Genomic DNA, 17,185 nt, shown 5'->3' on the forward strand with positions numbered 1-17,185 from the left:
AGGTTGATGCTGAAATACCCGACGGGCACGTGCAGTGGGTGTGAGGGGCCTAAAAAAAGGTGTGTAGATGTGTGTGAAGTGGGTCACTAGACTGTTTGGATTAAAACAGGAAATAGAAGTCCACTCAAAACAGTTTTTATGAACCTGGCTCCTATCCTGCTTAAAAAGAATGTAGCACACCCCTGTCTCTATGTTACAGGATATTGCGCATTATCTGGTGGTCAACATGTTTCTTGCCTTCGTGTCAAGGTAGAGGGCAGTCCCAGCAGTGTTTGGGGTAGGTCCACCGACGGTTTGCGGTGAGCGCACAACACTACATTTCTGAGTGTCTTTTCATGCTGGGGGTCGATGATATGAGCCAGCTACCCGAGTAGGCTGTTACGATTTACTGGTACCACAGGTAGGGTGCTGTTTGTGGTTTATCTGTTTTACCCACACAGACAAGCACAAGTAGTGTAGATCACACTGTTAGATTTGGTCCTGAAGAATTTCCGTCTACCTTGACACAAGGGCAAGAAACATGTTGACCACCAGATAATACACAATATACCTACAGAACATGGCCTTTGGGTGTGAGCAGACAGGCAATTCCTGCTTCTCTTGCCCTTTAGCTGTGTTCAGCAAAGATGGGCATAGAGCCTTGTCTCCATGTCAAGCCCCCGGGCCTAACTCTGCATGGGTGATCAACACACGCAGCACACAGTCTTTGATCTTGTCAGTGGGCCTCGCCTCTGTAATTCCCTTCCAGCTGTTTTTGTCTGTATCAATCAGCAAAGAATCCTTTGGGAATTAAAATAGGAAATTTCCTTTTGTTACACCTCTTGTTTTCATGGACCCTTCTTGGCAGATCTGCATGAAACTTGTATGAAGAACTCAAAGTGGATGTACATTTTATTTTGGAAATATGCAGATTCATCGAACAGCGCCAACGTTTTCTCTAACCTAAACATAACTACTTTGGTACTATTGCCGGCGGTATAATATCTATCTATCTATCTATCTATCTATCTATCTATCTATCTATCTATCTATCTATCTATCTATCTGTCTATCTATCTATCTATCTATCTGTTCACAAAAAGAAACAATGGTTAAAGTGATGTTATATTTAGTTGTTGGAATGAGGCACAAACTAACATTTTAAAAAAAACTCTTGCCTTCCCATCAAGCACTGCTTATGATCCCACATATTACATCACTCATGACATGTTAAATGACATCATTGATGACATCGCTGATTACATTTTAAATAAGGCTCCCAGTTTTCAGTTTTTACAGAATTTCACAGATAAATACAGACAGAAAACAATCTGTTTCCTGTCTGCATTTATTTTTAAAAGTGGATAAATACAGAAAAATGGGCTTCCTTTAAGTGACTCTGTGCTGTCTTTCATGAATTATAGGACAACAGCTGAGGAGATAGATAGCATGAGAAATTAAAAAACAGGATGAAATTTCTTTAAATAACGGCATATGTCAACATATATTTGTGGTATAATGCTAATATTTACCAGTGGATGTATTGTTAAGTAATATTTGGCAGTTTAAATAGCTAAAACTCGACGAGCATCAAAGTATGAGTGCACGTGTATCAGTTAAATAAATATGGAAATGTACAATTTTACAACTTCAGCTATCCGCAAACACAAAATAAATATGGATAAATACAGAAAAAATGGCCAAAAAATAAATATGGATAAATACAGGTGGAAATGTTAGGCTATAAATACCATAAAATAGGGAGCCCGAAATATAAATAACAAAATTGTTGAAATTAATGAGATCAACCAATAATTTTGACAGGGTGCTGTAAGTTTTATAAACAAGGAGTAATACAACCACCTACGTCGATGGACGGGCTCATAGGCATGTCTGTAAGCTTTCAAAAGACGCAAAGCAAATTGGATATTTCAGTGAAACACTTTTGACGAATTTCATACAGCTTTGTCAAATGATGTCTCATCATTACTAAAAAAGAAATACGGCATTTCTTAAAGAGCAACTTCCCACTAATATAGTCGCTATTGACAAACGTGACGCATCACCAACAGCAACCGAAATACAAGCAACCCTATATCCTCCAAATTAATTTTTGGGTTTCATGCACGAATGCGCCTGTGTGGTTTATTTAATCCATCTAATTTTACTGCGCGCCACTTTCTCGGAGGTCAGAAACTCGTACACACTGCGCTTCCGTTTTGCAAATTAGAATGTCATCTCTAGCACTAGCACTGCCTGCTGCGTCAGCCTGGCGGTGACGTAAGAGGGGCGTGCTCCTCGGAATTTTCCTACTTACTGGACGGGGCGTCTGCCAACCCTCTGTGGTGAGAAAGACCTGAGAGGGAATTTTACCCGTGCACTTAATATGCTTATTTCTTCAACTTTCCCTTATCTTTACGAATAACACTCGATTTTCTCGTTAATCGTCGCTTCCGGACCCTGTACTATGGAGTGGTGTCTCTGGACAGGAAGTCTGTGGGTTTCGGTTACAGTAAAGTAGTTCGCGTCGTTGCAGAGTGGTTTCTTGGCAGTGGGCGTGCCCCGCAGTATCTTCTCCCCATCAGTACTGACTTAGTCACACGAGAAGTCTTGAACCATATACAGCGTTTTTATGCACATCAAGAAAACACAAGAAAAGGAAAGTTTTTGGAGAGGACTGTATCAGAAGATGTCTGTGCCAGCAGAATTGCAGGCATGCACTTGCCTGCACAGGCCCAGAAACATGCACATAGAGGGCCTTATTTACAAGGCCATTGAGCCAGGCGGTTTGTCACTTTTTTTGAAGCACTGGCTGCACAGTGTGCCTGCCCATATTTACAAGGCCACATAAAGTCACCCGGTGTGACTTTACACAGCCTTGTAAATATGGGCCCCTTTCATGCATTGCTTTACATGAAAGGGGCATTCCATGGGTGTTGATGTGGGGAATGTATGTTGTTATCCCGCAGTCTTTTTCCCCGCAGGGAATCACAACGCGGTCGTTACAACGACCGCGTTGTGATTCCGCATACCATTACTCCGCAAGTCGGAACAATGACTTGCGGAGGGGGGGCGCTGGATGTTGGAATAGTATAATTTACTATTCCAACTCCAGTCTGTGCGGACAATAGGGAAGGTGTTGGAATTTAAATCCAACACCTTCCCCACCCTCCGCAAGTCGTTGTTCCGACTTGCGGAGTAATGGTATGCGGAATCACAACGTGGTCGTTGTAACGACTGCGTTGTGATTCCATGCGGGGAAAAAGATTTGTGGTAAACGTTGTTTACCTGCTGTGGGTGATCCCTCAGAATAGCCATGAAACCTAACACATTCCCAGATTTACAAACTTTTGTAAAGCTGGGAATGTGTCAGTACCCTACTCCTCCCGCAGGAGTGGCACAACGAGGAGAAATACTTTTATTTCTCATTGTTTTTTTCTTCTTTCTATGTGTGATGCCTTCTGCAGCACGCATAGAAAGAGGAAAATACCATCAATTACTGTTTTTGTGCAGGAAGGTGTCCCTTCCTGCACAAAAACAATCATCCCCGCCACGCAGGCACCCCTTCTGCGTTGGCGCATGGCAGCCAGTTATGTGCCAGAGCAGGGGAAAGCATGTGTCGTATTATTATTGTCCCTGATTTTGAAATGACGCAGCTCGGCCCAGCAAAAAGGCTTGCGGCGCCGTGCTGCGTCATTTTTTGTAAATGAGACCCAGGTGGTATATGTGATTCAGGCACCATCTCAAGCTCGAAAATGTGACAGATTTGGACTTCCCTTGCTTAGATGTTTGCCTTCTAGAGGTCACTAGTGATATTGATGAATCACCAGAAAACTCAAATTATGAATTTTAGATCCCAACCTGAATGACTTGGAGAAATTACCAACCATAGGCTAAATCTGGAAGTCACGGCCAGAAAAGATAAGGAACATGCATGGTCACCGGAATTCAGGATGGAGGTAAAGAACTGGCTGTTCCCGAACAGATAAATCCCTTACCGTAAGAACTGTCAAGGCAGTACCAGCCACTGACTGTCCCACTACCGAAAGTTCAGTCACTCACACTAAGATGGTAGTGTACGCATGCGCAGCTCCTTCTACTCCCAATCGTTGCTTTACTCAACATTAAACGCAGCTAAAAGTTTGCTACAACACAATAAGAGTGTCCTTGAGTCTTCAATAAAACTCTTGAGTCAACACCAAAACTCTTGAGTCAACACCAAAACTCTTGAGTCGACACCAAAACTCTTGAGTCGACACCAAAACTCTTGAGTCGACACCAAAACTCTTTTCAAACAGTTTATACCACCAATCTAGCATGAAGAGTAGAGCATTAGTTATCCCATGAAAAGTGTTTCTTGCCACCTACAGTGGCACGAAGCATCAAATTACATGTTGAATCTCAAGATGAATTGGCAAGTCAAAGCCAGCACTGCTCCCTTGAAAGAACACACAGAATTTGCTGGCAAATTAGAATTTGCTGGCAGGATTACTTCTGGTTTGCTCTTGATATGTAGCCCAAGCTTTGTCCTTGAATACTCGGTTTGGTTGTCTCAATGGGACCACTTGGAAATCACAAGTCTCATAGCTGAATTAGCCATACAAATGGAGTTCAGAATATTAAATTATGCAACATTCAACCCATGGACTCGCTTGGGAGCATGTGGACTCTATAAAAACACTTAATAAGATGAAGTACAGACTGTGACATTGGCTGACCTGATCTCCTGTTACTTCAGAGAATTCACAAGGTTTGGAAATGTCATGGCCATAAATGTATGTACTTTCCGAAAGGGTTAACCTATACCTGGAGCAGCACTGTTAGCTGGAAATTTATGACGCCAAATAATGGTTACGCTTGCTTCTGCAGGATTGCATTATATGGGAGAGATCCGGATGAGCTTTCTGTGGGAGAGGAGGTCTCCTAGATTTGTTGACCCTGGGGCGTCAGCCTGAGGCTCCTGGCCCAGCCAAACGTGTGTATCCCAGATAACTCAGTGGAGAGGTTCTTTCACTTTCTTGTGTGAAACTCTCTTCCTTATCTTAGGCTAAGCGACTCTTGTTCAAGTCACTTTCAATCCCCAGGAGGAAGGACCTGACCTATTCGTAATGTTAGAGTAAACATGGCAGTAGTGTTTCCCCTTTTGAGCAGTTTTGGTTTGAATAAGTCAGAAGGCCTGTTCTTTTTCAACGTTTTCTTGTGAACTGGTTGATGAGCTCTTAAATCATCAATTTTCTCCTAAATTTGGCATTCACCAGAATGCCTAGAGAGATGAGTAATTACTCAGGAACGAGGAGTGGCATCTGGGGCAGCACCCCTCAGAAAGCTGGGGCGAGAGGGATGTGGAACAATGGCAGAAAGAACATTTCCATGGAGGCAAATGTTCATGTGGTGTCAACTTGTTCCCAATGCTCAAACTGATTGACCTGTGATCTAATAATTTCACTATGCTGCAGCATGATTTTTAAACGAGTATTGCCAAAGCCAACAGCTCTACTTGCATGAAATATCACTTAAAAGGCAGTTCTACTAACTTTGCCAATTCGCATCCACTTTCAAGAGACGGGCAATTTAGCATGCCGTACACGCACCGCTCTTTCGTGCACCCCAAAAATGTAAAGTTGAGTTTGCAAAGAATTGTGGGTATGCAGATACTATGCACAGAGGGATGCCTTCACTGTGGTTGTACAGCAAATTAAAATACTAATAATAATAATAATAATAATAAATGTCTACCCATTGTTGTTTGTTTTGGAGATATACAGAACAGCATTTGTAATGTACCTTGAGACAACCATCGTAAAGTGTACACAACCAATATGTCAGGTATTAGGAATGAACCCGACGGACTGCAGTAGGTTTTGGGTGAGAAGGAGGGGGAGGAACGGTTAGACTCGCAGGGGTCTCCAACCAGTAGCTCGTGAGCTGCTGTAGCTCGCCAGCTACCTCTGAGTAGCTCACCTGTGTGCAGCCCAGAGGAAGAGCCACAGGAGAAGGAGCGAGTGGGAGCAGCAGGGGCAGATCCTCGGTAAGGTGCAGTGGAGAAGCAAGGGTGAAGGGGGGAGGCGCAAGGAGCGAGAGGAGGAGGGAGCAAGGGCAGAAATGAAGCTGGGAAGAAGGATCAAGTAGGGAGAGAAGGAAGGAGTAGCAGCAGGAATGAATCTCGCAGATATAAAGTAGATGTGTAGCGGTGATCCTCGGAGAGTGGGAAAGAACGAGTGGTACCAATATGCGGAGCTTCAGAACTGAAGTTGACTGGCAGCAGCAGATCTTCTGTGGACTGCACGAAGTCCAAGCAGGTGACCCTCATAAGAGGGTGGCCCCTTTAGTGCCACAGGATGACACACGGGACAGCCCAGCATTGCGAGACCCCGTTGGGGTCCCTCTCGTCATTTCCAGGCCAGGTGGGGGAAGGCGAGAGGTATAAGTTCCTCCCCCGCCCACCTAGCGGCCTCTTTGTTCCTCACCACTGACGCCGTTTGGACATGTCCAAGGAGCTGCTGAACTTTGGTTGTACAGTGAGTGCATATCCACCCCCCCCCCCCTTCGACCGGTTCCTCCCTTTCGGGGGGTGTTGTATCAGGGCAGGGTGGCCTTGTTGTTGAGGGCCGCCTGGGGGGGGTGGGCATTGGTCAGCTCCCGTTCGACCACGGGTGTCTCCGCCGGGCTGCCCTGGCCCTGAGTGGGCTCTGTGGGTGCCGGGCAGCTGGGTTCCGGGCACCCCCGCTTTCCTTCGCCCGTCCCGGGTGGTGGACTATGAGCGAGGCAAGGCCTGTGGGGCCTCAGCCCACGTGGTCAGTAGCCAGGGCCAGAGTGGGACGGCCGTGGGAATAGGGAGAGAGGTATCAGGCACCGTGAGGCATCCTCCCCCACCAGGTTTCGATAGTTGAAGCAGGGAGAGTGGCATGTAGGCCGTGTCCGCGTGGGGCGGGGGCAGATTGTTGACAGCGGCTGGCAGACGCTGCACCGGAGGGACCGGTTCTTCAACACGTCTTTCCGGGTGTGTAACTGTGGGGTCCCCTGCCTCGTGGGCTTTGGGGGCCCAAGCCCGACTAGGCCACTCGGAAGTGGGGGGGCAGCCAGGCATGCCTGGTGGCTGCCGAGGTCACACATGATCTCCGGGGCTCAGTCCTCCCCCAGCAGGCCTTCCCTCCACCCACGTATACTCCGCATGTGCCCGAGGATAATCAAGGGGTGGGGGCCCAAACGCGAGGGTTCCCAGCTACAGGGGAGAGGGCAGCAGTCTTGGAGAGGGTCCGCGGGGCATTAAATCTCAGCCTTGCGTGAGTGGGACACAGCTAGTTTGTCCACTCCCATCCTTCCGGTGAGCTTTATGGGTGGCCAGTCCTCCCCTTCGTATAAACAATAAGACTGGTGTGCAAAAGGGGATTTGTAACTCTGGAAATGAGGCCGTTTACTGTTTAAAAAATAAAAAAATAAAAAATCGTATCATGAGCTGCACGTCTCATGGAAAACAAGTGCCAGTGCTGCTATTTGGCTGCATGCTTCTGATCTATGTGCAAGTGAAGCTCACGCTGATTATGCTGCACCTGCTGGCCTGGGTAGTGTGGGGGGACTACTGAGGCCTGGCGTGAGCGGAGGGAGCAGCCCCGGTCCTGTTGACGCTTCCTACGGGGCGCATGGGTGGCGGGGGACTCATTTATGGATCTGGATCGGCAGCTTTGTGAGGACCGAATGGGTTGAGGTTGTCCCGATGAGGCCCACCACCGTCCACGGCCCGCGGTGTGATACAGGTGGGTATGCTCACCCGCTCCGGTTTAGGAGCGTGTGCCCGTACCAGTGTATTAACTCGGCCGCTCCTGTGCCCATATGAGTAGCGCGATTGCTCGGTTGTGCCTGTGGTGTCCGGCGGGGACAGTGCTTTGGGTGCCGCAATTGGTCACAGCCTGTAGGGGCAATCTGGGGAGGCCTGTAAAGCGCTCCAATACCTTCAGTCGCGTGTTGCACTAGATAAATCTGCACAATTTTCAGGCATCTCAAGCACATGTACGTCGTAGGGTTACGATGGGGTTTGCAGGCGACACAAAATGTTTCTGTGTTGTTTCAGCAGGGCGAGTGTACCCTGGCCAGGGAGGGGCGTGTTTACTTTTCAATCAAGTCTAGCATTTATTGTATTAAACATCAACAACAGAATGTTGGGTTTCTTTGCGGGGATGCACAGGCAGTGCCCTGCTCGCATGTCCTGTGGGCCTGCCCCTGATTGTCTTAACAAGGGTTGGGACACGCATGCAGTATCAGGGTGGGAAGGTACACAATGCATTGTGCATGGCTAATATATGTTTACTTTCAGGGGCTGTGTCTTGCGATATCATTCCTTGCCTCGAAGGGTGTGGCGACACATGTGCCCGCAGCAGGTACTGGGACCATGGGTCACCAGCGGCAGTGCAGCAGTGTTCGATGGGTTCCTGGACACAGGGTCCGTCCCGGAGCGCATTAAAACTTTCTTTTCTATTCTAGTACAGAACCGTTCGTTAGGGAGGCAACGTCGCAGGCGGTCCTGCGAAAAGGGATGAACAGCAGGAATTAGGAGCAGGTATGGGTCAAGGCTCGTGCCGGCGGGTGGGAGCAGGGATGATAGCACCGGGCCCCACAGGTGGGGCACCATGAGCATAATGAGGGCGTGCACAGGAGGGAAGTGAACCTCGTGCCATGGTCACAACTAACGTCTTCTCTTCTCCCCCCAGCCCCCCCACTACATCCCCGCACGCAGAGCACACACTGAACCGGCCTTTGGGCACGTCACGCCCCAGGTTCACTTCCGCTACCGCACAATAAGTAAGTATAGGGGTAAGGTGGGGGCACGGAGTGCCTGAGGCAGCAGGGGACGTAGCGGTCCTCCCTAAGCAACGCAGTGAATCCCATTTGCTGATCCAAAACATTTTCTCCTCAGATTGGTGGTCCGCCTAGCGACAGAGGTCAGCATGGATAGCCAGGGCTCCCCTTTTCCCAGAGAGGTCCCAGGTGGGGGACTCTTCCCAAGATGCGCAATGGGCGAATTTCTTCAAGATGGCCATGGTCAAAGGCCTGGCGTGGGCCAATGGCATTATGAACACTTCAGAGCAGGAGGACTCCGGCATCGTCAGCGATTCCCTCGCTACAGAACAGCAGACCGGCACTGATGTAGGTCCCTCTAGGCCCAAGCGGGTCCGCAGGCCCTCGATCAGGCACTTCCCAGCAGATCTGCTGCCGCCAACCAGGAGCAGGCCAGTTCAAACCCCCAAGGAAGTCGTTCCTGCGCTGGCTGCTCCCCCGCCCTCGGGGCCGCCCACCTTGATGGACAGTACCGCGGCCCCAGGTAACTACACCACTAGGGACGAGCTTGCCAAGCTCATGGACACTATGAACAGTTTTATGTCACAGCTTAAAGCGGTCCTATTGGCCCCAGCCCAGCGCATCTGTGTAGCAGTATTAGCTCTGGGGAAGGGGGCATGCTAGCGGCTGTGAGTGTATGGTCAGCATATGTTTGTGAGCCGTTAGGGCAGCGGGGGGCCACTGCTGTCGCAACCCGGGAGGTATCCAAGGATGGGGCCAGCCCTCCCGCAGGTAGTTCTGCAAACCCTACCTCAGGGGGAGATATCAGCGCGCCAGCACCAGTCTTGCTCCCCCAAACATCTAGCCCGGTGCCACCTCTGGGCACCACCAATAAGGCGGCCGCAAGCGTAGTGTCTCCTCTCGCCCCCACATTGAGTACGCCGGCCCCCCTTCACACTCCCACGGTCCGGCAAGTCACCTCAGCCCCGCTGTTGTCAGGCTGTTGCTCGCTAGCCTGGCAAGTGACCCAAGCAGCCAAAGAAGGAATTTGGAGGCGCGAGTTTATAGACATTTTTACACTGCTCATGTTAGGTCAGGAGGTCCTGCACGCTAGGAAAATAGGGGCGAAGGAGGACGACAAAAAAGTAAAGTACCAGCCTTGGCCAGAGAAGAACATAGAAAACTGACTCGAGGCTTTCTCTATCTTAGCTGCCGTGACGAAGGAGAGATTCCCAGAGATGGACCCCGGCCTGGGGCAGTACTCCAGGACAATACACAAGGCCATGAAATGGGGGGGAAGTGGCTGGTTCAATTATGATAGGGAGTTCAGGAGGAAGATGTCCCAGTACCCGGAGATGGGGTGGGACCAAAAGGAGGTTCAACTTTGGATGGACCATATGGGCTCCCGCACGCAGCAGGGCGTAGGCTCCCAGGTAAATTTTTGATAGTCTTCATCCAGAGGGTCCTTTCAGGCAGGCACACGGGGCTTCAAGCAGACTTTTCGGGGAGCACACAGGGGGGGAGACAGAGGGGTGGTTTCAGGAGGTCTCCCCCAGGGACATGCCGCCTTTTCAACAGTGGATCCTGCTCCTGGGGAAAGACGTGCAAGTTTTTGCACGCATGCAACATATGTGGCGGGGGAGGAGCCAAGATGGCGACCGGGACGGCAGCGTAGATTCCCGGCTCCGTGAACCTCCGCATCCCGCACGGATATCCTGCATGAGATCCTTATTCTGCGCTATGAGATCGTGTTTGTAAACGAAAGTGGCAACCGATCGTGTGACTCCGAGGTTTCTGGCTGCCGTACCGCCGGAGAAATCAGCGGTTGAACTTTGCGGCCCGTGCGGCCCCGGAGCCGGGACCTCGAGTGGACGCCTTGGCTGGGTGGCAGTTTAACAACAGCGGCCTGTGGTGATTGGGTGGAGTCGGTCCGCCGGAGTGGTGCTGCCCTCGGCCTGCATTTTGCTGTAGTCGCTCCCCCTGCTGAGCGTTGCGGACCGAGGACACGCCCGGGGGTGCAATTCTCGGATCCTGTGGTGTTTGCCCCTGCCTTTGACGGTGAGCTGCCCGGACGCCGTCCCTAGCTCGCCCTGATCCTTGCGGGCTGCTCCCGGCTTTTCGCGGGAGCTGGTCCGTGGCGGAGACGACTGTTGCCCGTGACCGCGCAACGGCTGAATTTGTGCCTGCCCCAGGATCCCTGTCTTCAGCGACGTGGACCTCGAGGCGCTTGTCCCGGGGTCCTGGCCCCAATACGAGTCGGGCCTTCCCAGCGGCCATATTGTTGCTATGCAGCCTACCATCCTGTCCACTGGGTCGCAGCAGGATTGGGGGTGTGTGACTTTTGGGAGTGTGGCAGAGCGATCGGAGAGAGCTGCTCTGGGGTACGGTGACCTCCTGGAGGCCCTTGGTGCCCTTCATTTCTCCTTGGCTCATGGCGCCGGGGTCCTGGGGAGGAAGCTAGATGGGGTGGCATCGGCGTTGGGACAGTGGCGGCATGCTGGTCCACAGGTACACAGTGGCTTCCCACACTGCACACAGGAGGAAGATGTTGCGGCCCCCCCTGCGATTAGTGCACAGCAGGACACTCCGGACAGTATGCTACCGTGTGGTCGGCTAACTGTGGGCTTGATCTGTTCCGGAGGTATTGGACCTGAGTGGAAGATGGTGGTCTTGTCCCGTGCACGATCTCCGGCGACCCAGGGACAATTCCAGCAACGTGTGTCTCCTTTGGCTGATTCAGCCTGTCTGGACCTTGTGTGCAGTGCAGATCCTGGGGCGGCACTGGAAAAGACGCCCCTCCATGATGCGGTCTGTGCTGGTACTCAGAGACTTCCACCCCACCTGTGTGCGTCGCTTCCCGGTTGTTTTTGGACACTCCTGTACCTTGGAACATCGGACATGGTGCTGGGTCGAGGGGCAGGCATGGGCAGAATCGTAAAGAGTGGTCAAGGCTGAGGCTGATCCTTCGGGGGTGGTCACCTAGTAGACGGGCGGACTCATGGTTGCGTGCTCTCATGGTTATTCGCATAGTTGGTGTATAATGTTCCCCATTCCCCCCCCTTTTTTGATATGATCGACTTGGTGCTGCTTATTGTTTGCTGTGGGGAGACTTCACCGTGCGGGAGGGAGAAGCCGGGGGTATGTTTTGAAGGCCCTCCTCCAGTTTATTATACTCTCTCCGCCCACCCGTCTGGTGGGGTTCTTTCTTACTCCTTTTTCCCTGTTTCTTCTATATTTCGGGTCTAGTTCCAGGGCGACAGGCACACTGCTGGGGGGTGGGGCCATACTCATTCGCAGAGGTGCAGGGTGGGGGGTTGGGGGAGGGGACTCTTTAGTCTTTATCTCTTTTTCCATGGCCTCCTTTTTCTTCTCTGTTTCTTCTTGTTTTCCTTTTTCTGGGATCAGCGCGGTACAGTTCCCTTATTGTGAATCGTTGCCTCTTCATGTGTGCCACAGTTTCCGGGGTGTTCGCTGGGCGTTAGATATTGGGGTCTGCAGGCGCAACTGTTTTTGATATTCTTCCCCATCCGGACTTTCCCGTGTCTGCGCCATTGATTCAATATATTGCTGCTTATTGCTTACGTCTCTTATCCTTGCCCCTTATCGCTGTTGGGAAATTGTTTGGCACCTGATCCTACTGTTTTGTCTTATCATAAAATGAAAAACCCTTTTTCTCCTGGTGTCCTACCTGCGCGGCTCATTGGCCGGACTATATTGGATTGAAGATTTTGCTCTCCGAGGTGCCGCCTGTGTTTGCATTTGCTTTTATTGTTCTGATTACTTAGCGGCCGGCCCCGGGGGGTTGTAGGCCCATACGTGTAAATGATTGAAACGTCAATAAAGGTTTTTCAAAAAAAAAAAAAAAAAAAAAAACATATGTGGCGGGCCCCACCCAGAGTGTTCTTGCCACACGAAGCAGGATCGACAGCCAGCCAACAAAGGCAGGCAACAAAGTTCTCAAGCTCCCTCCCTCCACCCACCACATGGCCCTGCGCCCCACACTTTCCCCGCGATCAACTCCGATATAACCGGGAGCTTTCTTACCATAGCTAGCTCCTCTGCATCCACCCACACAGTCAAAGGCTTGTCCCCTGTCAGCCTGGCCAACATTACGCCCCTCCTCAGACTGTACCCCAACGAACCAGACAGCTGCTTGTTGCTGGTTGGTTTTAGCGAGGGCTTCAAGATCCACTATGTGGGTCTCCTGGGCAGCAGGGAGGCCGAAAACCTTAGATCAGCAAGGGAACGACCCGAGGTAGTTCAGGCCAAGGTAGAGAAGGAGAGGGCCTTGGGCAGGGTGGCAGGTCCATTCCTGCAATCCCCGTTGGACAACTTTGTAGTCTCTCCCCTGGGGATGGTGCCTAAGAAGGAACCAGGGGCTTTTTGGCTAATTCACCACCTTTCATACCCGGAGGGGGCATCAGTTAACCATGGGCTAGAGGAGGACACCTGCTCCGTGTCATATTGTACTTTGTACGTGGCATTGGACTTAGTCAGGAGGGCGGGCAAAGGGGCCTGATTAGCCAAGGCAGACATCGAATCTGCCTTTCGCTTGCTACCAGTCCACCTGAACAGCCATCACCTGCTATGTTTCAAGCTGGAGGGCAGGTACTTTTATGACAAATGCATGCCAATGGTTTGCGCTGTGTCCTGTGCATATTTTGAGGCGTTCAGTTGCTTCCTGCAGTGGGCTCTCCAGGAGACCTATGGGGTGGAAGGGGTGGCCCATTACCTAGAGGATTTCCTGTTCATAGGGAGTGATGGCAAGCAGGACTGTAATCAGGCCCTTGCGGACTTCGAGAAGTTGGCCAGTCACCTGGGGGTCCCCCTCACGCCAGGTAAAACAGTGGGCCCAGCGCAGGTCTTGACTTTTCTGGGGATTGAGCCTGATACCATCGCAGGGGAGTCCAGACTGCCGACAGACAAGGTCCGTGACCTACGGCAACTTATCCAGTCAGTGTTGGGGCAGGATGGGGCCACCTTGGAATCCATCCAATGCCTCCTGGGGAAACTGAACTTTGTGGCCAGGGTCATCCCAGCGGGTAGGGTGTTTGCCAGAAGGATAGCCAGGGCCACTGCCAAGGTCAAAAAGAAGCCCCACATGGTGAAACTAAGCAAAGGAATGAGACAAGACCTGGTCATGTGGGCGGAGTTCCTGGCCAATTTTAACGGCTTAGTAATTTGGAGGGCTCCTTGGGCGGGCAGCCCCGACCTAGTGCTGAGAAATGGTCCAACTCTTGGCACAAGAAGAAGATCACGGCCAACATCACAGTGTTAGAGTTGTTCCCGATAGTGGTAGCTTTTCACCTGTGGCCTGCAGTACTGGTGGCTAAGAGGGTCCTCTTTTGGTCTGACAACCTGGCAGTAGTGCAGGCCGTCAACTCCCAGTCAGCGAGTTGCCCTCTGGTTTTGTGCCTCTTAAGGGAATTGGTGCGGGCGTGTCTGTGCAATAAGGTCGAATGCAGAGCGCGACACATTCAGGGTGTACAGAACACAAAGGCTGATGCTCTCTCTCGTTTTTAGTGGCGCCGGTTCCGGGAGATGTGACCGAGAGCGAGAGAGGAGATGACCCCTTTCCCACCACACCTGCTGAAGTGGAAAACAGACTGAGGGGGCTAGGTGAGCTGTCCCTAGCACCCAGGACCGTTGCCAAATTCTGTTCAGTGGTGGGATCCTGGGAGGAAGGCGGGCATCTTTAGAAAACAGGGTACAGTCTTTCATATTGTGGGCCAAGGACAACGGGAAGAGTCATCCTTGGATTTCAGGCCACCTGGCGGCAATCAGTCACCACACTAGAATGAGGGGCCAGTCTGACCCCACCAAATCCTTCATGATTAGAGCAGCATTAAAAGGTTGGGCCAGGAGTGAACCGAGGGCACCGGACAATAGGTCCCCCAGAGACTTTAAGACTTTGCAGGGGATGCTGGACTGGGTACACAAGGCTACCCACTCTGCTTTTGAGGCGGCATTATTTGCAGCTACCTTCAGCCTGGCTTTCTTCAGGGCCCTCAGAATTAGTGAGCTAGTGGCTAGATCTAAGCATGACAGGTCTGGGGTGGCTTTGAAGATACAAGATGCGGTGCTCTCGGGGGGCTTCCCTCAAAATAACTCTAAGAAGATCCAAGATGGATCAGTCCAGGGAAGGGAGGGTGTTCTGGCTACACAGTTTGGGCCTGTCCGCCGCCTATATGGCCTTGCACCCGGCTGCTGAAGGGTATCTGTTTTTGCATGCAGATGGCATGCCCCTTACAAAGTTTCAGGTGGTACACATAATGCACGCATGCTTGGCGTTGTCAGGCAACACTGCAAGAGTTTCTGCAGTCACTCTTTCCGCATAGGAGCAGCAACAACAGCATTCGAGGAAGACTTGCCAGCAGAAGGTATCAAACAAATGGGGTGGTGGGAATCCCAATGTTTCAAGAGATACATACAGCCATAAGCCCACGAACTTTAATTTGTCAGTCACCGGAGTCACAGGAACTGACAGCAGTGTGTTGTGGAGTGTAATTTACTGTTTACAATTTGGTGTGCTGTGGTGTCAACAAATGTTTTTGCAACATCACATTTCTTTATTTGCCTGGAACAAAGGTCTGGGTGATTGGCCATTCTGGCGTCTGGAGACTGGCACAGTGGGCTGAACGCAGGAAGTGGAGGCATGGCTTTTCCAGCACCGAGATAATTTGGCTGGGGCACCCAGGCATGAGATGGAATGGGTTGGTGGGCAAACTGCAGCAGAAGCTGGGGGGAAGCACCCATCCTCCCAACATTCTAGTTATACATCTGGGTGGGAACGACCTGACTCCTTGGGGAAAAGGACATTGCTTCAAAACATAAAAACCACAATGTGCAAATTGAGCAATCAATTGGGGACATGTAAACTTTGGTGGTTCGGAGCTTGGTCAGGGGAGGCAATGGAGGCTGCGCGCAGGAGGGTGAATGGCGCTATGCGTAAATTCACAGAGCAGCGGGGATTTAGCTTCATTAGACATGGGTTGCTTCACGCCAAATCCACAGGGTGTTTCGATGACGATGTGGTACATCTGTCCAGAATAGGCATGGACCTGTTCTTGCTTGATCTGGGAGAGGTAGAAATAGCAGGATGTAAGTAGGAATGCCGGCCTTGGTGGGGGGCCCTGGCTGAGACGTTCGCCACATCCAGGGCTGTGGCGGAGACAGGGCGTTCCAGAGGTGGAAAGGTACTCAGGAGTACCCTCTTCAGGAACACAAAGGGTGCTGAGGCCTAATATCCCCAGGAAGTCTTCTTGTTGGACTCTGAGGTACCACGGTGCCCCGTCTGTCCTATGGGCGGTTGGAAACCTGTACAACCGGGGGGTCGCTTTAATGCTCCGCCCCTCGTAGGGGGGGGCGTGAGTAATAGGGTGGACCGACGGTTCACCGGAAGTGGGAGGGGCTATCCCCTCACCATAACCGCTAAGCACCGATTGGCTAAGGCCACGATGCAAGTTGCTCCATCAGGTGGTAGACCGCGAGGGGCGGCTTGCCTTTGGATCGCCTGTAAGATAACCCACCATGTTGGCATATTTGGTATGCTAATAAACCTGCAGCAATTTTCTCCACAAAAAACAGTGTCTTGTCTGCTTATTTATTGGTGATGATGCTGCATGAGGGGTGATGAGTGTTGCCGATATTGGCACTAAACAAGGACGAAGAGAAGGAGCATGGAAGAGGGTGCAAGAGTGAATCTGAAGGCAGCAGCAGATCTTCAGCAGGGAGAGGGGGGAGGAACAAAGGAGGGGCAAGGACATCTAAGATTGATGAGGGGAGGGGAGAGGTGGGTGGTACTCTGAAAAGGGCTGAGAAGAAGTGGAGGTGGGACTTCAGTAATGGGAGAGGAGGAGGGAGCTTCACAGAGGAGGAAGTAGTGTGGATGAGGGAGCAAGATTTTGGCAAGGACCATAAATGTAAACGCAAAAAACCTGAAAATGACCAGCCAAGTGCAGTAACCAGCTAAGTGGACTATGAACCTATGAAATACCATACAGGGAGGCACCTGTAGAGAGGCTCAAAGCCTCCAGCTTACTGAAAGCCATAAACTGTATGTCTTTCTGTCACACCTCTTCATCCATCGCACTACTAAGCGCAGTGTCTCATAACATGATAACAACACCTCAGTGGTCATTACGTACAACATGGACACACTTCCATCATAAGGTTAAAAACAAATACTACAATCTTTCAACCACAAACCATACGCAGCATAGACTACTGCCCATGTAGGCAAACGCTTCAGTGCCCCACATAGAGGTAGAAGGCGCTATATAAAAGTTGCAAAGCAATCAACTGTTCTACCGTTGTACCACACATTTCCTGAAATGGAAAAAATAAAAAGAACAGTCATGCTAATTCGGAACCGCTTTAAATGTAGCCATCCGGATGTTCGACTATAATTATTTTTATGTATAATTTTATGGGA

The sequence above is a fragment of the Triturus cristatus genome, chromosome 6 (assembly GCF_964204655.1).
Source record: "Triturus cristatus chromosome 6, aTriCri1.1, whole genome shotgun sequence".
NCBI classification, from domain to species: Eukaryota; Metazoa; Chordata; class Amphibia; order Caudata; family Salamandridae; genus Triturus; species Triturus cristatus.